Below are 26,439 nucleotides of genomic sequence, written 5' to 3' on the forward strand. Positions count from 1 at the left end.
TGCCTAATCAGGCTTTACTAATGCAGCAATAGAGTTTGTGCCTACCAAGCAGCGCACAGTTAATTGTACTTGGCTTAATATTTCTCTGACATGCACATGTGCTGCTTGATTCTGTATTTCAGAATATAGGTGGTTACTTTTCCTCCATTTGGCATGCACTAGTCAAAAAATATTAAATAATATTATGACATTTATTCGGTTATAAGAGTAACCATGTCCATTATGTACCCGCACTAAGCATGCTGTATGAGTTTAAATATGGCCGCTTTCTAATACCGAGAACAAGTTGTTATGGGGGAAGTGGCCACTCTATATATTACCATAGAGTTGTTAAGGTTTAAAACTAAGTCCATTATCTGTGTGTTAAAAACAACACGTTTCACGGTATTCTGACCGCTTGATCACATAGGTAGGGTAAAGTCTATTATCTGTGTTTACCCTACCTATGTGATCAAGCAGTCAGAATACCGTGAAACGTGTTGTTTTTAATCCAGGTTTCTTCTTCTCTGATGCACTTGCAACAATAAAGGAATTTTTGTGCTGCCTGGAATTGCTGTGATGTTCCCTTATTGCTGAGTGGACAGTGTCATTTCTTAGCTGCCCTCAGGAATGCATTCTGACAGATTTGCCTTTCCTTAAGGTTTTTCTTTTTTTGAAATATCTTCACACTGAGGGATCTACGGTGCTGGAACTTGCACCCGCCCACCGAAGAGAAGCGCACAGCAACGTCCATTGGATCCGTAGTTGGGGTTAATTGTGCGTTCCGGATTTTCCACAGTGACTGCGCGCCACGAGGCCACAGAGAAGGTGCGCATTGTAGCAGCTTGCCGTTACTGCAGATTGTGAACTCGCCGCATCGGAGGACGCGGTGGACACCCATCTGCTTAGGTAGGTTTGCACTGGCGCACTCTTTCTGGTTCTTTCACATGGGCCTAGTGTTTCTTGGATAATTCGTTATGAAACTAAAGTTCATTCATTTGATTGAGACTGTTTGTGCATGAGAGCAAACATTGGTTCATGTTTAGGGGCACATCAGCATCCCGATAGCACAGTGCATATTAAATTATGACATAACAACAGGAGAGGGAGAAGCTGCGCAAAGTTCAAGCTGCCTCACTTTTGTGTGCGAAGCAACCAATCACTAACAATCCTATACCTAAGTAGCAATCCTTGGAGGTCCAGCCTAATAATGAAGTCAGACTGCTAAGAGATTTGGAGAAACTACAACGACAAGAGATTAGCAAGTAGTGGGAGGAACACTCTCTTCAAAACTATACTGATGTGGGACGCATTCCCAGAGGCCTACGTATTCTCACTACACCCGCCTTTGAAGAACAAGACCCAGCCATGCTGCAAGAATGGGGAGAGTCCAGCAACACTTGTTCAGTAACCTTCTTGAATATTTTGATCAAGTACGCAAGAATGGATCAACATAAGATCCTAGACAGAATTCACGAGATACAGGAGCAACTACAGAATCTTGACGCAAGTGAAGAGGGCAAGACCATTCGAACCAGCATGGAGAAGGGATATAAAACATTCAAGGAAGATATAAAACTGAGGAAACATTTTTTTTTATTCGGGATAAAAAAGATTATGAACAGGGAAGGGTGTTGACTTTTGCTAAACGCTTCGACACTTTACAACAAAATCTCCCTATTCAATCATCTAACACCACCAATGCAAGTACTACCAATGTATCATCCTCTGATGTTGACACCACTGAAAGTGAGCGTGAACAGCCCTCTAGAAAGCTTAATTATTTAGAGGAAATGAGACTGTTAGGTGTGGAAGGCAGACTCAACAATGGCAAGAAAACAAGAGGAAGAGGAAAACCCTCGGGCCAAAGAGAAGAAAAAAACAAGGATGGGAAGGCGTTGCATCAACATCAACATAAAACGTGGACAGAACGGAGCGGGTAACACGCTCTGGAGCAAAGAAATAACTCAAATGACCATGGGTTCATCAGATATGTCCATTATAAACCTGTTTACCCATCCACTCAGGCTTGAAGAAACACAAGTCCTGAATGTGGGTCTCATATTTTGTCCCACGTCATTATACAATTATGCTGAAACCCGCATCGATTTTGACAAGTAAATGCGCAAAGTTAGAAAGTTAGATTAAAAAAATTCTTTGCCATGAACCACCTAAACCCAAACTCAAGCCCAGCCCCCAAGGATTTACTGATGTCTCTATACAAGACATGTTTACACTGAGTGATCTTGAGCACTTGGAAACCGAAGACAATAATATTGTTGACACTTGGGATCAAGAATGTGAATCAATGAATATCGACACTACCTGGCCAGGTAAAACTGAACTAAAAGTTAAATCTCGATTCAATCCTATGTTTAACCCAGGAGGGCATGTATAGGCTTTCCAAGATTTGGTTGTCAATGACTTGAAAAAAATCAGGAAAAAATTGGTTCCTCTCAGTAAAAATCTAGCCCCCTTACAAAAGTGCACGGTTACAAAACTCGGTGCCATGACGGATTACATTATTAAACCGTCAGACAAAGGGACAAATATAGTAATCATGAATTGTGAAGACTATATAAATGGGGCCCATATACAACTAATGGATAAAGATTGCTATGCTAAATTAATTGACGATCCTTCACAGGCCATGAATAACAAATTATGTGACATTTTACAAACATGGAAAGAGAGAGACCTGCTGGATGAAGATATATGTACATTCTTACATCCTAAATTCCCATTCATTCCGACTATTTATTTCCTGCCCAAAGTGCACAAGAGCCTGTCAAGACCCGCGGGCAGACCTATAGTAACACTATGTGGGGCTTTGTTAGAAAATATCTCAAGATTCATACATGAGACACTGGTATCTTTTGTGACTACTTTGCCTTCTTATATAAAGATACCAAAGATTTCTTGAGTCTCATAGAAGGAATACCATGGGAATCTACTTATCTACTCACGACATTAGATGTAGTCTCTCTCTATACGTCAATAAAACACTTGGATGGCCTCAAGGTATGTGAATATTTTCTGCATACCAGATCTATAAACTATCTCCAACATGGGTGTATGATACTTCAGATGATTACACTTTGTTTGACCAACAACTGCTTCCTTTTCAACAACAGTTTTTTATGCAACTTCAAGGCACTGCTATGGGCACTACTTTCACCCCTTTGTATACCAATTTGACCATGGGCTGGTGGGAGAAGTTTGTGGTTTGGCATCCCAAAACAGTCAATATACATCCAAAATTGCCTTATTGATGATTTGTTTGTTATCTGGGAAGGCACTAGCTCGGAATTATTGGACTTTGTTAAGACACTAAACATTAACAAACTCAATCTGAAATTCACTGAGAGCCACAGCAAGACTGCTATCGTATTCTTGGATATTCTTGTTACTGTGGCTCAAGGTGAACTGACCACCAGTCTGTATAGGAAGCCGACCAGCTCCAATATACCACTCCACACCAAGAGCAGCCACCCCACAGCCCTGAAGTGGAGTATCCCATTTGGGGAATTAATTCGCATACGTAGAAATTGTTCGAAGATTGACACTTTCGATAGCGAATGTGCCCTGATGGTGTCAAACGTTTAAACATCAGGGGTACCCTAAAAATAAATGTTTATTTGATCTCCCAACATTTTACTTAAATGTACATCTGGTTTGAGAATGTGCCAGTGTCTCTGCATAACCTGACGGATATTCTGTGCTCCATTACCGTAGGTCAGAATGAGACGTGTCTCCCCCATGTCTTTAGTTTTCTGTTTCAAAGTATATGCTACCAATAATAGAGATCGATCAGTGTCTCTAGCTTTCAAAAAGGCTCTCAGGTTTCCATAGGTCTACCTCGTTCAAAGATACTTTAGTACCAAGTTTTATGAGCCCCACTAACAATTCATTGTCAAGTAGTTGGATGAACATTAAACCGCCAGGCTTTCATAAATGTTCTAAATGTAAAGCCTGCACTTATGCTGCTAGTACTACTTGTTATTTACATCCTATTTTAGGCAAGAATATTAAGATTACATCAAGGATTACATGTGAAACCGAGTTTGTGGTCTATGTGTTAAATTGCCCATGTGACAAGTGGTATGTGGGAAGCACTATAGGCAAACTGAAATTGAGAGTGCTCCAACACATTAGGGCAATTAAAAACCTAGACCCCACTTACCCGATGGCTCTCCATTTCAAGACAAAACATGGAGGCAAATTAGAGGAGTTTTCTTTCTTTGGTATCCATACAGTGCCCTAATCACCCAGAAGAGGAAATCGAGAGCTTTTGTTAAGGCAATTGGAAACAAAATCTATTCTGGACCTTGAGACCAAAAGACCCAGGGGTCACAACCTTGTTGAGAAACTGTACAGGTTTTTGGGCACTTGAAGACTCTTGCTCACATTTCCTCTGCATTATGTATACATAATTGTGACCCTTAACTCACCAAATAGAGTGCCACATAGCTTTCTTAAAATGTATACCTGTTTCTGAATTTATGCATTTAACTATCATGTTTTGTCCATTTTTGAATCTTTCATTCATTCAACATTTTCGTTTTTGGTTGCTTTTTATGAAATTTTGTGGGACTTTCTGCTTATTTTTAGCATGATGATAGTTTTTAAGTCTGGGTTTTAATGTTGATTTATTTTAATATGTTTTTATAACACAGAGGTTTTTGGACTTTGGACTTTGATCTCTTTGCCCCTTCCTCTGTCTGAGATCGCTACCATTTATATTGTTGATGCCAAATGTGGTATGGAGGTTGCATTTTTCAAGATATGTTTCCTTGAATAAAATTCTCTATATATTGTCCACGTGGATATGCTGGTTGTTAACAACTAAAGGTACATTAGCAGTAGGCACTTTATTGTAGCAATACTGATATGCATGATGCAGATGCACTTTAATAGGAGCAATGTTTGCACGCACTATGCACTTTAATATTGATAGGCTTTTTTATCTTATAGCAGTCCATGTATGCATTCTCTGTCCTGTGAGATTTATTTTAGAGAGCTACACCACCCCTAATATACCCATGAGTGGTTATGACAATCTTACTACAGTTTGATTGTATGGATATTAATCAGTACTTCTCATAGGACACGAACTATATAGCTTTTTATCTTTGGCTTTGCATGCATGGACGGAGAGAGCACTATGCACTTCATTCTTAATGCTTATAGTAATCATTGCTACTTTGGCACTATGCACTTTATTGTTATTGCTTTTAGCAATTATTGCTGCTTGCCATATTTGACGCATTTTATTGCTGTTTTGTGACTTTGCACTGTACATGTCCGCTTTCCATCATGGTTGATTTTACAATGAATTTTGGTAGCTTGCTGATATGCTGAAGAGGTAGTGGACTGTGAGATTACTCAGACTGGCGCATCCCAGATGCCGGAACAACACTATGTCCCTCACGCACCACCTGTGCACACGTCTGTGTCCCTCTCTTTTTGAGTTGGGACACACAGCTGTGGCCACTTAGCCACAGCGGTTTTCCCTATTTAGCTTGTTACATTGCCTATTCAGGCTTTAGTAATACAGCAATAGAGTTTGTGCCTACCAAGCAGCGCACAGTTAATTGTACTTAGCTTAATATTTCTCTGCCATGCACTTGTGTTGCTTGATTCTGTATTTCGGAATATAGGTGGTTACTTTTCCTCCATTTGGCATGCGCTGGTCAAAAAATATTAAATAATATTATGACATGTATTTGGTTATAAGAGTAACCATGTCCACTATATGCACTCGCACTAAGCATGCTGTATGATGTTTAGATATGGGCACTTTCTAATAGCAAGAACTAGTTGTTATGGGAAGTGGCCACTCTATGTATTACCATAGAGTTGTTAAGGTTTAAAACTAAGTCCATTATCTGTGTTTACCCTACCTATGTGATCAAGCGGTCAGAATACCGCGAAATGCGTTGTTTTTAATACAGGTTTATTCTTCTCCGATGTACTTGCAAAATTAAAGGAATTTTTGTGCTCCCTGGAATTGCTGTGATGTTCCCTTATTGCTGAGTGGACACTGTCATTTCTTAGCTGCCCTCAGGAGTGCATTCCGCTAGATTTGACTTTCCATAAGGTTTTTCTTTTTTTGAAATATATATATATATACTATATTATATGTCAGGCAGTCATTTTTTGGTGTTGATATAAAAATGAAGAAGAAAAGTAAAATGGTATATGGAAAAAAAAAGAATAAAAATAAATGTCAGATACAAAATTGCATGTTATTGTCGTTGTAGATTCCTTGTAAATCTTCAGTGAAAAATGTCAGTAAAAAGTACTAAAACTTGTTTTTTTTCTATCTTCTATTAGAAAATGAACATCCTTAAATTCCAGTCTGGAGAGGAACACCCCAGGGACTCAGAAGGGAAGGAAGGAAAGCGGCTACTGCAACACACTCTCCATCCCGAAGACGGAAGGGGATCCCGGAGTGCCACTCCCTGATGAAGGAACATTACGCGGAAAGTAACCCCACTATGCCCTACTCAAAGTCATGTAAGAGCGGGGGGGGGGAGTCAGTGGGGTGCATTTACAGGCCCTAAACAGAAATACCTGTAACCTGAAAAGCTGCATTTGAACATTTCACCAAAAACGGTTTTGCTTTGCTTTCCCTGGCACACGTGTGGCAAGCATTTGAACATTTCACCAAGAATGGCTCTGCGTTTGCTTTTCTTTCATCTGAATAACAAGAAGTTATACACTGCATTCAAAACGGCCCTGCGTTTGCTTTTCTTTCATCTGAATACCAAAATGTTATGCACTACATTCAAAAACGGCTTTGTCTTACTGTTAATTCAACTGAGGGGGAAGGATTTCAACATTGCAACCTGACACAGCTTTTATTTTCCCTTTCATGTGAACAGCAGCGCTCTAAAACACTGCCAATGAAAAAAACGGCTTGGCTTTTTCTTTTATTCAGAGTCAAATCAAAGAACCCTGTGCAGGGGGCCTACTCCTGCGTGTCAATGGACCAACTGCAGGTGCAAACCCCCTCAAAAAGGACAAATTAAAGAATCCCATGACCTACAGAACAGCATTTCAAACATTAGATTAAAAAACGGCTTGCACAAGTGTGAAATAAAGAAAAATGACTTTTAAAAGCCACAGTGAAAGGATACCTTTGCTCGCACAGAAATATCAGTGAAATATGCTGTGGGTGGGGTGTTGACTGAAGCCATGTACATTATGTTTTTCCCCCACAAGACTTCAATCACCTTGGAAGAGACTCAGAATACCAGAAAAAAACGTTTTTTTAGCTCAGGCAGGAAACATCTCAATTGAAAGCCTTGCCTCCCACTGGAAGTCGCACCTATAAGTGAACTATACCGCAAAGACATATGATGTGACTGAGGGCGTTATAATTCCATGCTCTGCCAGGCTTTAAGGCAGGGGGTTCAGGGAGGACAAAGAAGGCAAGTGTAGCTAAAGTTTGTTCCTCCTGCACCCACTACCAAGGGCAAACTGACAAACTTCTAAGCGTGTAATAAAAATATTTGGTCACCGGCTGAGCCAGGGGAAGACAGATGGCTGTGGGGGATGAAGCACCACCCTCCCATATGTGACAGATCCTCCAAATTGACATTAAAGGATTGATTCATTTTAGGCATGTCCCGCAGCACTCAGAATAAGAAGTAATTTTGTTTTCTGCTATTTTTCCATGTGATTTCCAGGCGGTTGTTTAGAGACTAAGTGCATGTTCCTAGGACTTGGTGGACTGAAATGGCCAGTAAACACTAGTTTCTGGCTGATTTAAAAATGTGACAAGCATGAGATTTGATGGAAAGATGGAGAATGGGATTATGAACATACTTAATCATTTGCAGAGTTCTAACTGTTATATATTGTATGAAAAGGACAACAATGCGCCAAAGGGCCATGCTACCTTGCACAGAGTGGGGATCGCTTACCTAATTCCCTATCACTAACTGAAACCGCATATCTATTTCTTATGGCAGTGGCTAGTATAAATATGAAGTTAGGAAACATAACTCAGTTTTGTTAAAAAGTTGGAATGAGAAACAAAGAACTGTAATAAATGCCAGACAGATGGTGCTCCCTCCCCTTGAACCAATGATGCTAGGGGGCGGGGAGAGGAATGGTAGATTTTCCTATCAGAGGACGGGAGTAATCATAGAAAACTCCCCTAGATTGTAAAGTGAGTGATGTAATTTGGGCTATATAAGGGGGGAGTGCACTAGTTTGAGGGACAGACACACAAGAATCCGGGGAGACAGGAGAAGTAGGCACAGAGAGGAGGCAACTGAACCATACTCAGGAGAGTAAAGAGACCAGACCCCTGACCTAGCAGTCCAGAGTGTCCTGAGGTCCAGCTGGGTGTCCAGAATCCCATCCAGGAGAGTGCAGAGACCAGACCCCTTGCCTAGCAGTCCAGTGTCCTGAGGTCCAGCTCGCTTTCCAGAATCCCAAACCAAGGCTTCCTTAGTTAGTAGCAGATAACCCCATTGAAAATCCCATTGAAAATTCCATTGAAAATGTATTTGAAACGCCAGTGAAAATCCCATTGAAAGTTACAAATTGGCAGTATAATTCATTCACCTTTCCATAGAAGAATCTGTATTAGCCTGTGTATGTTAGTGTATTCCTTTGATAAATCTTTCAGTTGTCTGTATAAGTCCTTAGTATCATTTTGAAATAAATAAATTCATTCCCCCATTGAAATTCAGGTTCAAAATTGTTGCCATTCGAAATCAACAATCTTGTCGAGTGTTTTTATTAACTATAGTCATTAAAGTATAGCCTCAACAGAATTAGTCTCTGTGAAACTGAAAATCAAATTTGCCCGTGTATTGTGTGCATTACCCCACAAACTCCTAATTTGCTCTGTCCTATTGAAAACCCCAAACCTTAGTCCCATTGAGAGCAATCCCTTTTGCCTAGAATCCTATCGGTTATGTGCCTCTGTCCTTGTCTGTGAAAACTGATTTCTGCTTTTGAAAGCTAACCCCTTTCCTTAGCTGCCTGTCATTGTAAATCCCTTGTAAAATGAATTTTCATTTGCCGCCTGGTTTATTTTTTTTTTGCATTTGCTTTCTCCCCAAAATCAATTTTCCTACCTCATTTCCACGTTGTTCTATGTACTGATCAATAGTCTCTAAGCTTCCCTATCTCCTCAAGTGTAGCAACACAAACTTCCTTTATTCTGTCCCACAGCAGTTGTGAGTTGCCGGGTGAATAATAATCCAAGTCTGATTCTGCCGTTTTGCTCCAAAAACAGGTTTTCCTTTTTTTTCTGGCTCCCCATCTTGAGGTGGTGGGCTTTATTCCAAATCCGATTTTCTATTTCTATCCTTACTCCTTGCCACTGCCTTCCATTCCAAGGAATTACGTTATCTGATATTTGAGGGGGAGTGTTGCTGGGGGGACTGCTAAACCTTGTTGCTATCACTTGATTAAAAACTGTTCTTTTTCCTGTTTTACCATTAAAGATCTGTGTAAACTGTGATAGGATATCTGAAACGAATTGTTCTGTAGGAATCATTGCATTTGTGTTGCCACATACTAGTGGCTGTTGTAGTTTGAATATTTTTCCCTTTTTCATTAACTAATAAATTAATAAATATCTTATTAAAACACACCGGCCATGGTTCCTAGTCCATTGTGACACAGGGTGTTTGTGAAGGTTGGGTGCGAGACGGGTTGAAGGCCTACTCAGAAAGAATCCGTCATAGATTAAAGATAAAAAGCGTGTTTATCGTGCACCACATTCATTGTCGGGGAAGCAGTCCCTGGCTGGAGTGTGCCGTGTTATAAAACCGTGACAGTGTAGACGATTAAAGAAAGGATGTTGTCTTGCATCCGTATTATTCAACGTATATTTATCAGACTTTCACAATCTCAGACATCTATTGTAGAACTTTCTCCGAAACCAGCGAATCAACAAATTGCGTGGGTCTTATACCCAGACGACATTGTCATTATCGACCAGACCCAAATTGGGTTGCAAAGAAGATTGGATGCCTTTGTGGAATATACTACAGCCAATAAACTAAGAAAATATACAAAAAACGTATGTTCTAGAACTAGGAATCAAGCAGGGAAATCACAGTCAAATAAAGAGGGACTTTAACTGGCAAATGGGGGCCAAGACCTCAGGCAAGTTAAATCCATCGTCTACTTAAGCATCCTCCTCACTTGTAACATCAATGAGAAGGAATGGTACGACACACTCAGTGACAAAACAAGAGGTCTGTCTGCTCAAGCCAAAGCAATACTAAACCGATATGGAAAATATACTTTGGTACCAGTGCTTATATTCTATAAACAGAAGGTGGTACCAGTATTAACACATGGAGCAGAAGCAATTATTTAATCTGTCCTAGGAAACATGGCCAGTACTGGAAGGCCTATTTTGGAGACAGGTGCTACGACTTCCTAAGGGGCTTGCAATCAGTGCCATCAGATACGAGCTAGGGCTACAGTCAACGAAATCTCAAGTTCTGTGGAAATCCCTTTCCTTATTAAGTAAATATATATCAGAAGACCACTCTCGGCCACTTGAAGTTATAAGAATTGAAAGGAATGGAACAAGAGATGATCTATTAGAAAAATGGAAAGAAAAATCTCTAATCTGGCTCAAAGAGATAGGAGCAACAACAGAAATGCTGATAACAAATCCTAACATGGTTAAGAGGAAGTTAAAAGAGTATGATTGGATTCAAACACAGACCAAGAAATCCAACAATCAAATGAGCATTTCAAACATATCTGAAGGAAGCGTTTTGAACGAGGTACCTGAATATTTTAAAGAATGTCCATCAAGACACTACCAAGATTTAGGCTCAATACGCCCCCAACGGGTGAAATTCTATACTTTGGGAAGAAACACCCACATAACAATCCATGGTGTAGATTCTGCCAGAAAGCTCAGGTCTGGGAAACCTTGCAACATATAATGACTGCCTGCCCTGCCTTGAGAAATCTGTGGACAACATACCTGGGAAATTCCGTATGCAAAATAAACTTATCTGCAGAGGAATGCTGGAGCAAAATTGTGGGTGGGGCCCATCTGAGCCTAACCCTAGCAGCAATGAAATTCTTGGAGAAAACTTAAGACAACATTCTGTCGAAACAAAATTTAAATTACAACTGATAGACGGTGGCAATCTGTCTATTATGGCACAAATGTAATGCTGCATGCACGATGACTAAATGTTGTGCTGTCTGATATATTTGAAAGTTTTTGTACAAATCATATTAAATTAAATAAAAAATGAAACCGTTGTACTCTGGTAATTCTATAATGACAAATCTATACAATTCTATGTGGTACCACACTTAGACTTTAGATTCCTTTAAAATGCATCAACTGCTGCCAGTTATAATAGAGCATACAAATAATTCAGTAAGGTGTATCGGCATAGCTAATAAGGAAGGTAGGCAGGTTAACATTAAGCAATGTCAGAATAATAAAGTTACTCACCGTAGTGACTACTTTACTCCTAGTCCATAGTCCCCTTTCCTCCATACTTATGGGGACATTCCTCCGTCATTGGTACGGCACCGGGGCACTTTGTAAAAAGCATCACATTTTTCATAAATGTGTCCTTCCTCTCTTTTTATGCGGGGTACAGCATGCGGCCGTAACCCCGCCCTCCTTAGCTCCGCCCAGCACATCGCCCATCAGTCCTTTTCTATCGCCAGGTCTATGACCTTTAAGCAATAACAGAGGAAACTTGTTAGAGGGGACGGCATATGGAGGAAAGGGAACTATAGACTAGGAGTAAGGTAGTCACTATGGTGAGTAACTTTATTATACTCCTACGTCCCCTCCCCTTTCCTCCATTCTTATGGGAGATTCCCAAGCACTCTTCACAGGAATTACGGGTGGATGGAAACTCCTTACTGAAACAGGTTCCTAAGCACAGCTTGACCGAACTGAGCATCAGTCCTGGAGCTCAGGTCCAGACAGTAATGCTTACAAAAAGCCGATGGGGAGGCCCATGTAGCCGCTTTCGCGATTGTCTCCCAGGGAACATATTTTTGGAAGGCAACAGCAGCCACCTTGCCCCGCACAAGATGAGCATGAATTCCCTTTGGGACCCGAAGACCCTGAATGGTATACGCCTCAGAAATACAGGCAGCGATCCATCGGGAGATGGTCACTTCCGAGGCCGGCTTTCCTTGTGGATTTCCGAAGGTCACAAACAGCTGCGAAGAATTCCTAAACTCACATGTTCTGTCCAGATAGAACTTAAGGGCTCTTCTAACGTCCAGGCAGTGCAGAACCCTTTCGGCCTCTGAGGCCGGGTCTGGGAAGAAGACAGGCAATGAAATTGACTGATTCAAATGAAAATCAGAGACCACCTTCGGAAGAAAGGCGGAATTCGTCCGCAGGACAACCTTATCCTTATGAAAAGTAAGGAATGGATGCTCCACAGACAAGGCCTGAAGCTCACTTACACGCTTTGCCGAAGTCACAGCAATCAAAAAGGACACTTTCCACGAAAGGTACTTAAAATCGACAGTACCCATGGGCTCAGAAGGCTTATGACACAAGGCCGTAAGGACCACATTCAAATCCCACCTTGGATGCAGGTTGCGAACAGTGGGATAAAGATGCATCAGGCTCGCAAAGTGTCTTTTAATGACTGGATTAGACAGTGAAAACAAGCACTGGTCAGTGGACAAATAAGCGGCAACAGCCGATAAATAAGCCCTGCAGGACAAGAGGTGGATGCCAGACTCTGCCAGATGCGAAACAAAAGACAGGCCATGTCGATAGTAGCCTCCCTGGGGTCCAGCTGCTTAGCCAAACATCAGTGGCAGAAACAAAGCCATTTATTTCAATACTGAGATCTTGTAGAAGGTTTCCTGGCTGCCTGAATGATGCGCATGTTATCCGCAGACAAATTGAAACGCTCTAAAGATCTGAACTCAGGCACCAGGCCGACAAGCTGAACGATTGTGGGGAGGGGTGCCACAGCTGCTGATCGCTCTTATGAAGCAGATCGTGGACCAGCAGAAGCTTGAGCGACGGGCACACCAATAGATGCTGAAGCTCTGAAAACCAAAACCTGGCCACCAAGGGGCTATGAACAGTAGGGAGCAATTCACTGTGTTCCTCAGATTGCAAAGCGCCCGATGGATCAGAGGAAGGGGCAGAAAAGCATAGGCCTCCATGTTGTGCCATTTAATCTCGAGAGCATCCCCCAGTGAGGAGACTCTGAGCCCGTTCCTGGAGGCATACAGTGGAAGCTTCCTGTTTGTAGACGTTGCAAAGAGGTCCACTTCTGGAGTGCACCAACAGCAAAAAATATCCGAGAGGATCTCCGTGTTCAGTTTCCACTTGTAGCTGACAAATGCTCGTCGGCTGAAGGCATCTGCAGTGACACTCAGCTGGCCCGGGATGTGTACTGCTTGCAGCCAGATACTATGCTGAATGGCCTATTCCCAAATCTGAATGGCAACATCCACAAGAAGAGGAGACCTGGTAGCCCCCTGCTTGTTGATATAGAACATGGACACCGCATTGTCCGTACGGACACGGATCACCTTGTTGACAATGCCTGGTTTGAACGCTTTCAGCGCCAGGAATATCGCCAAGAGCTCCAGATCATTTATATGAAGCTGTCTGTCATGTGCCGACCAAAGATCGAAAACCTGAAGATGATCCAGCATTGTACCCGAACCCAGAAGGGTGGAATTCGTCGTGACAGTCAAAAGTGGGCAAGGGTCCTAGAATGGAGCGCCCACCGACAGATTGCCGAGAGACGACCATCACAAGAGGTCCGTCCTCATGAAAGGTGGAACCAGTATCATTTTGGAATCTGAATCCACTGCTTGAAGCCTTGATCTCCGAAGAGCCATCTGTGTCCGCCTCATCTTGAGACGAGCAAGAGGAAGAGTCTGCACGCACAAAGCCATGAGGCCCAGAAGCCTCTGGAACCACCAGGCCGACATGCTCTCTGACTGTATAAACACCTGACATGTGGCCAACAGATCCGCCATTCTGTCCCCAGTCAGGTACACTCTGCAATCGATCGTGTTGCAACAAAAACCCAGGAAGATCAGGTCCTGAGAGACCGTCATGGAGGATTTCCGCCAATTCACCAACAGCCCAAGATGAAACAGGAGCTAGAGGAGAGACTGAAGGTTGCTCGAGGCTTTCAGTGGACAAGGACTGGACAGCAGCCAATCGTCCAAATACAGATACACATGGATACCCTGTAGCCGAAGACAAGCTGCGATGACCGACATCATCTTCGTAAAGACACACAGTGCCGAGCTGAGACCAAATGGGAGCACACAAAACTGGAAATGCTCCTCCCCCATGGAAAACCATAGGTATTTCCGATGCTGGCTCCAAATGAGGATATGCATATAAACATCCTGAAGGTCCATCATGCTGAGCCAGTCGCCCTTCTGTAGAGAGGACTTTATCTGACAGGGGGTGATCATCTTGAATTTCTCTTGGGGCAGAGAAAGGTTGAACTGGGAAAGGTCTAGGATGGTGCGCAGGGCATCCTGGTTGGGTTTGGGCACCGTAAACAGACGGGAGTAGAAGCCCTCCCCTCGCTCCCCTAGGGGAATGGGTTCCACCGCCTTGAGATCCAGAAGCTTCTGGACTTCGGCTCTGAGGGAGGGCGGCCCCGACTGCTGGAAGGGAGGATTGAAGGGTGGGGTAGGGGGAAGGGGCACTCGGAGCACGCCCGAGCAATGGACAAGACCCACAGTTCCTCAGTGATGGTTCGGCCATGCCTCCCAGTGAGACACAATGCGCCCTCCCACCGGGGTCTCGTGCGAGCACCAAAACACCTCAATTAGCAGGTTTCTCAGTGGCGAGACCCCTAGATCCTGAGGAGGAGGCAGAGGAGCGAGAGAAAAATCGGCCTGGCTGTGACACTGACAGGAGTTTCCAGCTGGAGGATCGACTCTACGTGTCTTTCAATCCAGAAACCCCCGAGAACCAGAGGAGGACCGAGGCTGCGAGGGCGTTCTCTGAGCCCTGAAAGGAGGTTTCACCAGAACAGACAGGGACTTGGCTGTCTGGGTGCTGTCCTTAGTCTTAGTCAGCTCTACATCTGTTGACGAATGGAACAATTCTTTGCCGTCAAAGGGCAGGTCCAGAACTTTATCCTGAACCTCCTTGGAAAATTTCGTGGCATGAAGCCAAGCCTGACGAGAGGTGTCCACGCCAAGCATGAGGCCCCGAGCCGAGGTGTCAACATGATGCGCTACAGCCTCAAGCATATTCTGCGCCAGGACTTTGGCATCTGACAAGCCAGCCTTAAAATCGTCCAGCTTTTCCGCAGGAATGAACTCCTCAAATTCCGACAGACCTTTCCACATTTTCATATTCGTCCCCTCTAATATGAGCTCTGCGGTCGCCTGGCACAACTGCAGGGCCGAATTAGCAAAGATCTTCCTCCCCAAAGAGTCAAGCAGCTTGTCATCTTTGGCCAGAACCTGAGCGGCCGCTGTAAACAACGCTGAAGCCGGTCTGGATTGTAGCGTGGTGGCCGCCAACACTGTGGAGGAAGGGAGCGGGCAAGAAGCTAAGGCTACCTCCTCCGAAGTATGAAGCCTATAACAAGCGTCAATCTTTTTGTTAACGTGCAGTGCAGAGTGTGGCTTATCCCAGACCTTGCATACCTCGGCCAAAACGTCCTTCTGGAAGAACAAGCCGGTGCGCTCCTGAGGAGACAAGGTGAATGCCCCAGAAAGCAGCCCTTCTTGCGGAGGAGGTGCCTCAGGTACTGGAACATCCAGAAGAGCCATCATGTCCAGTACCCGGTCATGGTCATTCCACCTCTCACCACCTAAGGAGCTGGAGCTCCCCAGTGATGCTGCAGGCTGCAGGAGCAGCCTCCACCCCTTGCACTGAATCCAGGATGCAGAGGTAGGCCACGAGCATATTATCAGCTGCTGCGTGCCCCTCTTGCAAGATTCCGACCTTTTATTCAAGAATGCAGAAACTGCATTGAGAAGCCGTTCTACGCACATCCTTCGTGCCACCTAGATTCGTTTTTGCTCAGACGCCCATATCACAGGATAATTGCCACTGCCACCATTGGAACACACGAGGTGCTCCAAATTCCAAGATGGCCACCCCCTCCAAGGCACCTTGTCCTCTCCCCTGCCTGACTCCCCACAGCTCGTAGCCACGAGCTGATTGGCCAAGTACCATTACAAACCTGCCACGATTTGCCGGCAGGCGAGAGAGCCAGCCCACGAGGTAAGGCTCATGAGAGAAGGCTCTGACTGAGCTGACCGAGCGCTACCGGCGCAAGGCGACGTCCGTCCTTATGCCCAAACTGCTGCCACCCATATCGTCTTCAGTGCCCATCCTGTCCACTCAGCCAGCGGTGCAACGCAAGGTAATCTTGCCATCACCACGATTGTACTTTTGGACTTCATGTTACGGCGCTTTGCTTTGTGTCCTCAATGCATAACCCGAGGCTGTTAGTGACATGCCTCCTGTAGCACCCAATGTTTAAGGTCTCATTTAACGTGCCTGCCGAGTAGATTACTGTCCTTGTTGCTTACGCCAACTCCTGATGCTCCCCGTTGCGCCTGCCGACAGTCAGACAGTGCGATATGCAACCTAACTCCCTATTTCTGGCATTGTCAAAAACTCGGTGTGCCCATATTCCAAACAGATCCTCATGTATGTTACACTGCTCTGCTTAACAACGTCTGATGTGTAACACCCTGCCTGATGCGATTCTCCGTCGTTCGCTGCCCGTATACATTGCACTGCCCCGTCCTGCTATGCCCTCTCTCGTGACAAACCTCAGGTTACCTGTATAGCCTTATCATGTCGCGCCTTGCATTTTGGAATTGAGACTGCCTGCCCACACCTGCATCCAGTCTAGTGCATCTGCTGTTCCTAAGCTCCTGTTCCTATATGACTACAGTTGTGACTGCTTGCCCTCACTTGATGCTAGCGGATTTGCTTTGCCTAAATTCGTTTTGCCTATAATTGAATCTGAGACTGTTTGCCCTCACTGATGCTAGCGCATTTGCCGTGCTTAAATTCGTTTTGCCTATAATTGAATCTGAGACTGTTTGCCCTCACTGATGCTAGCGCATTTGTCGTGCCTAAATGAGTTTTGCCTATAATTGAATCTGAGACTGTTTGCCCTCACTTGATGCTAGAGCATTTGCTTTGCCTAAATTCGTTTTGCCTAAAATTGAATCTGAGACTGCTTGCCCTCACTTGATGCTAGCGCATTTGCTTTGCCTAAATTCGTTTTGCCTATAATAGAATCTGAGACTGTTTGCCCACACTTGTTGCTAGTGCATCTGCATTGCCTAAATTCGTTTCGCCTATAATAGAATCTGAGACTGTTTGCCCACACTTGTTGCTAGTGCATCTGCATTGCCTAATTTTGGTGCGCCTTTTAACTGACATTGATACCGCCTGCCCACATAGCTCCCGCTAGCCTAGTGGCAGATTCCCACTGCTATTATTTACTGCCTAAACACTGCATTTTGCTCCACTTTGTGATATTGGAATCTAGCCAGGCTGCCACTGCTATTTTGCTATGTATTCTCTGCCCGTCCTCACATGCTTAATTAGCACGCTACTCACCTTTATGACCACACCGCACCTTTCTACATTAAAGCACCTCCACCACTATCAAATCAGCTCGCGTCATCGAGGACACACGATGGACCTCCTGCCCAAGTCCTCACACACTCCAAATAACACAGCACTAATGATACCTAACCTCAGCCTCAGACAAGACAGACTCAGAGCCCGCACCATCCCTATCCACCACCATGCCACCCCTACACACATACCACTCAAAAATTGCAGACTTAGCTCACGCAGCTCTAAAGTGCACACACCCCACCTCCGTGATAATACATCCATATGCCACAAATTCAAACATTCACTTATTACACCGAGCGGTAACTCCTACTCTCAATGTACCACTGTACCTAAAGCAGACACCCACACCATACCCACAAAAATCTCCTGCCCTTGCCCAACGCTATACAAATGCGCCTTAATCAATGTGCGATCACTCAATGCCCACGCATTAGAAGTAAATGACCTAATAACTACCCAAAATCTAGACTTACTCGCGATCACAGAGACATGGCTTAACGAAGCTTCCGGCCCAGCCATTTCACTAGCCCTACCACAAGGGTATGCCATCCTTAGACAAGATAGGATAGCCAGAACAGGAGGGGGCGTAGCCATTATTCACAAAGAAACACTCTCTATCAGAACCGTACCCCACCAAGAGGAAGATAATATTGACATCCTATCAGTCAAATTAGCACTCTCTCCAAATAGCACAATAAATATTCATACCGTATACCGTCCACCTGGCCCAACCACTAATTTCATAGGTCAAGTCAATCACCTCCTAGGAAACAACCTTAAAAAATCCACAAAATCACTACTTATAGGTGACCTTAACTTAGGATTCAACGACTCTAAGGACAAAACTGCTATCTCTCTAGCCAAAGACCTCCAAGACCTAGGCTTCTCTCAAAAGAGCACTTCGCCTACTCATGCTAAAGGACGCATCCTAGATTGGATTGTAGACTACAACTGCAACACAGCCATCACCTCCAATACTAGCCTCCCATGGACAGACCACAACCTTCTCCTATTTGACATACCCGTCTTACTAAGCGCTAAAGTGCCTACCAAAGCACCGGCGACCTTAGCCAGAAGCGCCAAAAAACTCACTGCAGACAATATCAGTGCACTCCTCAATCTACCATGCCTAGCGCCCCCGTTCTCCGCTCACCCCAACATCCTCGCAGAGATATTCAAAGACACCATCACAATGGCTGTCAACACTGTTGCCCCATTGGAAAACAAAAAAGAAAAAAAATCCTTCCATTCCAATTCCTGGTTCACAGAGGAACTCCAGACTTTGCACAAAGACAAACGCTTAGCCCTAAAAAATTGGCAGCTTAACCCATGCGATACCACAAAAGCTAACTTCAAATCCATAGCAAAAAAATACAAAGACGCAATCTTCCTTGCTAAATCTGAAGCCTACAACCACCGCATCTCCAATGCCAACTCCCACTCTAAAGAACTTTTCAATATATTCAAAGAGCTAACCGTACCACCTACATGCCCTGATGAGATCGTCAAAGACAAGGCATGGCGTACAGGCATTCAATCAGCCATGCTTACAAAAATAAACCTCCTCCATAACAAAATATCCCACCACTTCAATACCTTACCAAAGCAAAGTGCACATGCACAGATAAAACCTAATGTAAAAGTAAGAAACGTGCCCAAATTTGCATTTACCGAAATCTCCGAAACCGAGGTCACTGACATTCTCAGACACCTCAAACCCTCACAATGTAAGGGTGACGTATTCCCCCCTAAAATCATCAAAGATTGCGCAGAACCACTCGCCCCTCTTCTCATAGCCTTCATCAATGCATCCTTCAAAATGGGCATAGTCCCAGACAGTTTTAAAGAGGCCTGGGTACGCCCTCTCTTAAAAAAACAGACGCTAGACCCTGCTAACCCTAACAACTACCGACCCATAACCACAGTCCCATTCCTCCTGAAACTACTTGACAAGGCTGCCCACAAACAGATTCAACTATACCTTGAATCGAACGCAATCCTAGGTAAAAGACAATCTGGGTTCTGCAAGGGACACGGAAATGAAACCACCCTTCTAGACTTAAAAAACGAAATTACCAACATCCTAGACAAAGGCAAGCCCGCCCTCCTCCTTCTCCTTGACCTTTCAGCTGCGTTTGATCTGGTAGACCACACTACTCTTACCAGTCACCTGACACACGCTGCACACTTCTCAAATGACGCAGCATCCTGGGTAACATCATTCTTAGAGGGAAGAGCGATGAAAGTGTTCTCTAACACAGCACATGCAGCACCCTCCATCATCCACTGTGGTGTTCCTGTACTGCCCCCACGCTCTATAATCTTTTTACCAAGCCACTATTTGATAATCTAGACGCGCTGGGGATCACTTACACAAACTACGCCGACGACACGCAGGTTCTCCTCCCCCTGACAGGGAATTATCACCAGGACGCCTCTACCCTACAGCAAATCTACTCTACCATACAAGCATGGATGGCTACTAACGGCCTCTGCTTGAACGGGGACAAGACCGAAATCCTCATTCTTGGACAGAAATCCACCCCCTCCAACCTCAACCCACTGTACATCAATTTCAACATAGACAATTGTATCATCCCAGTCCTATCCTCAGTCAAAACACTGGGGATTCATATAGACGCAACGCTATCCATGGACAATCAAGTCAGCGCCATAGTCTCGGCCTCAGCACTGAGTACTAAACTCATTAACGCAATAAAACCATTCATAACCAAGGATAGCTGCCTCTCCATCGCCCGAGCAATTATAGGAGCCAAACTAGACTATTGTAATGCGCTCCTAGCTGGCACCTCCCAAAAAAACGTATCTAGGCTCCAAACAACCCAAAACAACGCTCTCAGAGCAGCCTTTAGCATACCAAAAAGAGAACACATCACACAAGCCAGAAAGGCAGCTCACTGGCTCCCAGTCAAAAACCGTATCTCCTTCAAAATTCTCACAACCACCCACAAATGCATCAACCTCACAGCTCCCTCTTATTTATCTGACACGATAGGTAGATATCAATCCACAAGACCAAGAAGAGCACAATACACAAATCAACTAGCAATACCTCGCATCAATAGAACCAAAGCAGGAGGCATAGGCTTCCCCTTCGTCGCACCTAAACTCTGGAATTCCCTACCTACTGACCTCAGAGCTGATGCATCTCTCTTCTCCTTCCGAAAAAAGCTCAAAACTGCCCTATTCAACTAACCCCGTTTTCATGTGCTCCTGATGCTCTTGCATATCTGTAATAAAAAGTATATCTCGTCCAATGTAACCGTACGGACATGAACTGCATGTAACTAAGTATAAGCAACACTGTAACTAGCGCCACGATGCCTTCGGTCTGATGTGCGCTCAACAAATGCGAATAAATAAATAAATAAATGGAACGCCCTAACAGAGCGGGGCTGGTCATCGCCATCCTGATCCCCTTGCGTGTCATCCAACATGCCCGGATCGACCTGCGTCACATCTGGCTCCGCCGAAGACTTGTCTATTGGAGACAAGGGAGGCAGGGGCGGAAGGGCAGGAGGTGGGCCAACGGTAGAGGTAAAACTGCTGCCAGAACAACCGGTGCTACGACAGGAACCGTCGGCACAGGATTCGGCACTGGAGGGCAGATTTCTTTAAAAAGACCTCTGAAATACTCCTTTATGGGGTCAGAGTGCATGAGCTTCTGAAATTTTTTGAAAAAGGCATCCTCCGCCGAAGGCTTAGACACTGGGGAGGGCGGAGGCCTCTCATGAGCGGAGTAGCTCCAGGGCCGCAAGGGAGAGGCCTGCCAAGAAGGGCCCTCTCCAGCCGGATTAACATAGATCAATGGTGCAGATGCCGCAGGAAGCAAGACCACGTGCGGTAATGGCATCCGAGCGTTCCAGTCATAAACTGGACGAAACGGCGCACAAGGAAAACGATGTTCACCTGAACAAATGCTCCCAGCACCCAACGCCGATGGCAGAAAAATGGCCACCGTAGCTCACGTGGGAACGGGCGCCATTTTGTCAGCGCCTGAGGAGAACTGCATCAGATGTGTGAGTGAGCAGGGGTCTCCACAGACGGGTCAGGAGTCTTGACTTTAGCTTTGATACAAGGAACCTCAGCAGAGCCGGTACTGTGTGGCCTAAGATGTTTCTGAGACATACTATCAGCCAAATGAGGAACCTCGGCCACGCCGGTAACAGAGGAATTACGGTCAGTGACCTCACTCTGTGCCCCCTCGACAGAACCGATATCACCACCAGGGCGTGAACGATGAGGAATCCACTTCACCGACAAGACCTTAACAGGCCTCTCATTTCTGTCGGTTACCTTAGCCTCAGACAGAGGAACCTCGAACCCGAGTCCGGTAACAGCTCCTTCTAGGGGCCTCGAACCTTGGTTCGGTACAGAAAGCCTCTACCGAGGCCTCAGGGCGCGCCCCAGTGTCTGTATGGGAAGCTCCAGACAAGGAGACCTCGAAGCAAGCTCCAGTACCCGCAGCCTCAGTATAACTGGGCCGTTGAATAGCCCCCACAGAAGGGGCCTCGGATTGCAATCCGGTGTAGGCAGGCCACTCACGCAGGGGCTGCAGCATACAGATGCAAAGGTCAAATCAGTGGGCAAATACATGGTGCCTACCCCATGATGCAGGGCGGCTGCGGCACACAGATGTGAAAGTGGAACACTGGTGCCGATACAGCAGCTTCGACCTTAGCAGTGCTCTCAGACGATCGTTTCCTCGATGGTGGAAGTCCTGGGAAGGTGAGGCGTGCAGTAGATCTTGATGCAAATTGTTCTGTGCCGCGAGTAAGATCCTGTGGACTTGACAGACCTTCGGCGGTGATGGATGCAGGCCTGGCAGTGTGCATCGGGAGTTGCATTCGGTGGTCCTCTGTTTTGTCTGCGCTGCAGCCACAGCACGTACCTCGGGATAGCTTTGCTGATCGGGACTCAACCACAGACTGGACCTCGGATCTTTACTCCGTCAGTATCTCGGGACATCTTTGTCAGCTTCTGGTAACGGGAAACCCACTGGCGGACTTTCCTCCAGCCGTTGACCTGGACTTTCTCTGGTGCGAGAAAGTGGTCGACGGTGTTGGAAAGGGAGCCTTCGTTCAAATGTTCTTAGGCAATTCTGTTATTGTTATGTTATGTTATTTTGCATTTATATAGCGCCTTATATACCATTGGTATGGTCTGAAGGCGCTGGTAGGTTGAACGCCCTTGGGAACCGAAGTTCAAATCAATAGAGAGAGTAGAGAAAGTCAAAAGGTGCATGTGAGCATCGGGTATGTGTGCAGCTCGTGCGATATCCGTGTAGTAGCTGCTTCTTAGCGGTAGGTGGGGTGGTTGAGAGGTCAGGAGAATGTGTTAGTTCAAGCAGGTTTTATCCAGAACGGCTGCGGCTGCGTTAGGCCTGAGGAGAACGCCTGGCTGGGGTGTGAGACCAGCAGTGTCTTCTTAGAATGATGTGGGGTGAGCGGCAGATGTTGGTATGAGAACAGTTATACCGAATGGTGTCATAGTATCTCTGTGTTCTAGTTGAGTGGTGATGTAAAGGAGAGAGTAAGCATGGTGGTGTGATATGATGAGTTATATGCTCTTTCAAACGTTCTTTGCATTCTAAACCATACTATATACGTCACGCAATATTTATGCGTTCCAGTCCGTACCGTGAACAGCTATCCATTCTATGCACCCCAGTCAGGTCCAAATACACTCTGGTCCGCCCTGCGCGGTCTAGTCTGCTCCGCGCATGCGCTCTTGTCTGCCACACGACTATCCACTGGTCCGCACCACGCATGCCCTCTTGTCTGCTTCACGCATGCACTTGGACTGCCCCAGGCATGCACTCTTGACTGCCCCAGGCATGCACTCCTGACTGCTTCATGCTCTACGCATTCAGTAGCTCAACGTACTCATCCATTCTACGCACTCATCAGTACTGATTGCGTCAGAGCTCGTTCGTTCTACGTGCTCGTTGGCTCTACGCGACGCGTCAGTTCACTCTGGGCACTTGATCGCTCCAGGTACTCATCCGCTTTATGCCCTCACGCATACTATGCAGTTACCTGTTTTACGCACTTATTCTGAGCTTTTCGGCTCCGGGCATCGAGCAGCACAGCGTCCAGGTATCCCCGCTTCTGGGCAACACCATTCGACTGGCTTCCAGCGGTCACGGAACTCTTCCGAACCCTGGTCGACGTGAATGGACTTCGACGACCTCGATATCCAGGTGCTCTCTTCAGGATTCTCTGCGGACCGCTTCTCGGATGTCAGAGTCACAGAAATGGCTTCCAGGGGGCCTCGATGAAGAACAGCAGATTTTGCACAATGGTCCCTTGTAGTTCGGGGAGAGGTCTCCTAGGCAGCTCCTCTCTTGAATAAGTCCTCGACCGACTCAACAGCTCTCAGATTACATCGAAGGAAATGCAGCAGCAATCTTCTCCTCCAGCTGGGCTTCAAGGATCAGTTTCAAGTTTCGACTCCAGCTTCTGAACAAATTGAGAGGTCCCCAGATATACACATCTGTCTCTCATTTACTCTGGCTGAGCCAGGCTCAGTCAGCCAATCACACAAAAAGGCATTCATGCAGGCAGGCAACCAATCAGGCTCGCAGGCATTCAGGCCATTCACTTCCACCCAGACACCCATAACAAAGAATATGGATTGGGGCAAGCACGCCTCATTTCATTCATGACAGTTTCAGGCAAGGCTGTCTGATTCATTGTGTCACACACACAGAAACCAGACACCCATAATATAGAATGCATATTGGTCACACACTCTATTCACACAGGTCCCACCCCAACGGTGTACCCACAACAGAGAGTCACTGGGAAGGCTCCAGCCAGTCTTGTCTGGGCCTCCCCACAATACCATATATGGTTCTTCCACCCAACAGCCAGTTAGGGGAAGGGACAGAGTCAAGGCTTCCCTTTACTTTGGGAAAACAAGGTAATAGGCAATAGAAACCAAGGGGCCCCCAAGGGCCATCTTGCCTTCTATCAGGCATAAACTGATTCCTATGGCAGGGCCCCGGTATCCCAAAATGGAGGATACTCAGAGCTCCTGTCATATCAGCATGAAGCTGCCACCAGCCATACTCTGCTCTGTGGGCAACACACAGGTGCCCAAAAACATACACTAAGGGTACAGGGTTGTACCCCCATCCATGGGTGCCATAAGGGTATCAAGGGTCCATGTTTACCACAAACAAAAAGAGGAAGAGCTGCACTGCCAGGGGTCCGAACTGGACTCCTGTGCAGAAAATAACACAGAACACACATGATAAGGGAGTACAGGACAAGGACATGGAGGCCCTGTCCCTTCAATGCATTTCAACATCACACTGCAGGACTTGGCATTCCCTTCCTCTCCTCACCAGCTTTTGACAACACATACCTCAGCCCCTCTGATGGGAGAGTGGCAATCCTTCTGCTTCTCCATATATCGCCTGGTAACACTGGCTATATCGATAATGTTATCCTCTCAAAGATTCAGTATGGCCGTTGCCTCAGATACTCCCGACCCACCTTCTTCCCTACGCACCTCAAGGCACTATGTGACCCTCTATGCCCGTATTCACTTCCCTCATGCCAGGTAGGTCACTAGCCTCTTATACCACTACAACGTACCGTATCTTTTCAACAGACGTAATTGCAATATATCCTCCACCGTTCTTCTGGGGCCTCCAATATTTAACTCCCTTCCTGTTACCTTGTGTCATGTCCGTGGTGTCGGGTTTGTTTTGCCAAATCTGGAATCTTCGCACCCGTCAGGCACTTCTCTCACCTCCCGGGGGCCATGACGGTGTCCCCTAGTTGCTGCAGTTTCATTTTAGCTCTGCGTATCCTCGATCAATAGGGTTTCTCCCTGCACTTTGTCCGATGTTCCCAGCTTGCTTTTCGTTACGTGCCGTAATGCTTCATGAGGTACGCCATACCTTCACTGCTTGCGACGACCGTTTGTTCCAGCTCTTCGGTCGTGCATTTTCATTGAGGGGCTACCAAGGGATGGTCATTGGGCCGGCTCTCGCCGGATCCGAGATCCGGCACCAGATGTGAAGCCGGATCTCAGGATCCGACCAGAGTCAGCCGCCCCAAACACCAAACCCATGCTCTGCAGCTGGGTTGCTCGAAAAAAACAAAAAACCACCCGCAATGACATGGCGTAGGGGGGCAGAGCCAGCAGCTCATTGCGCCAAGATCTCTCTTCTGGCTCTGCCACCCTATGTTTACACAACAGCTGGACACCAGGAAAGCAGTCCTTCTTAAGGATGGCTGGCTGGCCTGCACTTACCATACGCCATCTTGAGGAGCCGGAGTTCCCACGTTGTCATCTGGAGTCTGGAGTCTGCTGCTGGATCTGCCAAGCCTGTTGCTGCCATCGTCCCGGATCCTGCTGCTGGAGCTGCCTTCACCGGATTCTGGAGCCCGACTTCGCCGACACCTTCACACTGGTAAGTTTTGCTTGCCTCATCCAGGCTGCAGGCACGCATCGCAGACTACACTGCCGGGCCTGCGAAGGTTGGGTCTGGGCTGCTCAGAGCAGTCTGCTCCGAGCAGCCCAGCCCCTACCTTCGTGGGCCCGGCAGACCCAATCTGCCCTGTGAAGCACACTGCACACAGAGCAGGTTAGTTTGTGCACAGTGCTCGGCTGCTCGCACAGGTCAGAGACTGTGTAAACATTGCTTTTAATGCAAAATTCAGGGTAGTTTAAAGATAGTTTAAAGATATTCAAGTTTACCTAAGTACTCTCATGGTACTTATGTAAACTTGATTATCTTTAAACTACCTGAATATTGCATTAAAAGCAATGTTTACACGGTCTCTGCCCTGTGCAAGCACTGTGTACAAAGCAAAGGTAAT

The 26,439-nt window shown here is 45.8% G+C and overlaps 1 long non-coding RNA gene across 1 annotated transcript in view; it reads right to left on the reverse strand.

Annotated features, from left to right (window-relative positions):
- LOC138527425 (uncharacterized) overlaps positions 1–26,033 on the reverse strand; it is a 327,131-nt gene extending 301,098 nt beyond the window's left edge. The window contains exon 1 of the long non-coding RNA XR_011283924.1: positions 25,871–26,033. This is a non-coding gene — a long non-coding RNA (uncharacterized lncRNA). The remainder of the gene's footprint in view (positions 1–25,870) is intronic.
- Between the last annotated feature and the right edge of the window lie 406 nt (positions 26,034–26,439).

This window comes from Ambystoma mexicanum, chromosome 14 (assembly GCF_040938575.1).
Source record: "Ambystoma mexicanum isolate Mex_15411 chromosome 14, UKY_AmexF1_1, whole genome shotgun sequence".
NCBI classification, from domain to species: domain Eukaryota; kingdom Metazoa; phylum Chordata; class Amphibia; order Caudata; family Ambystomatidae; genus Ambystoma; species Ambystoma mexicanum.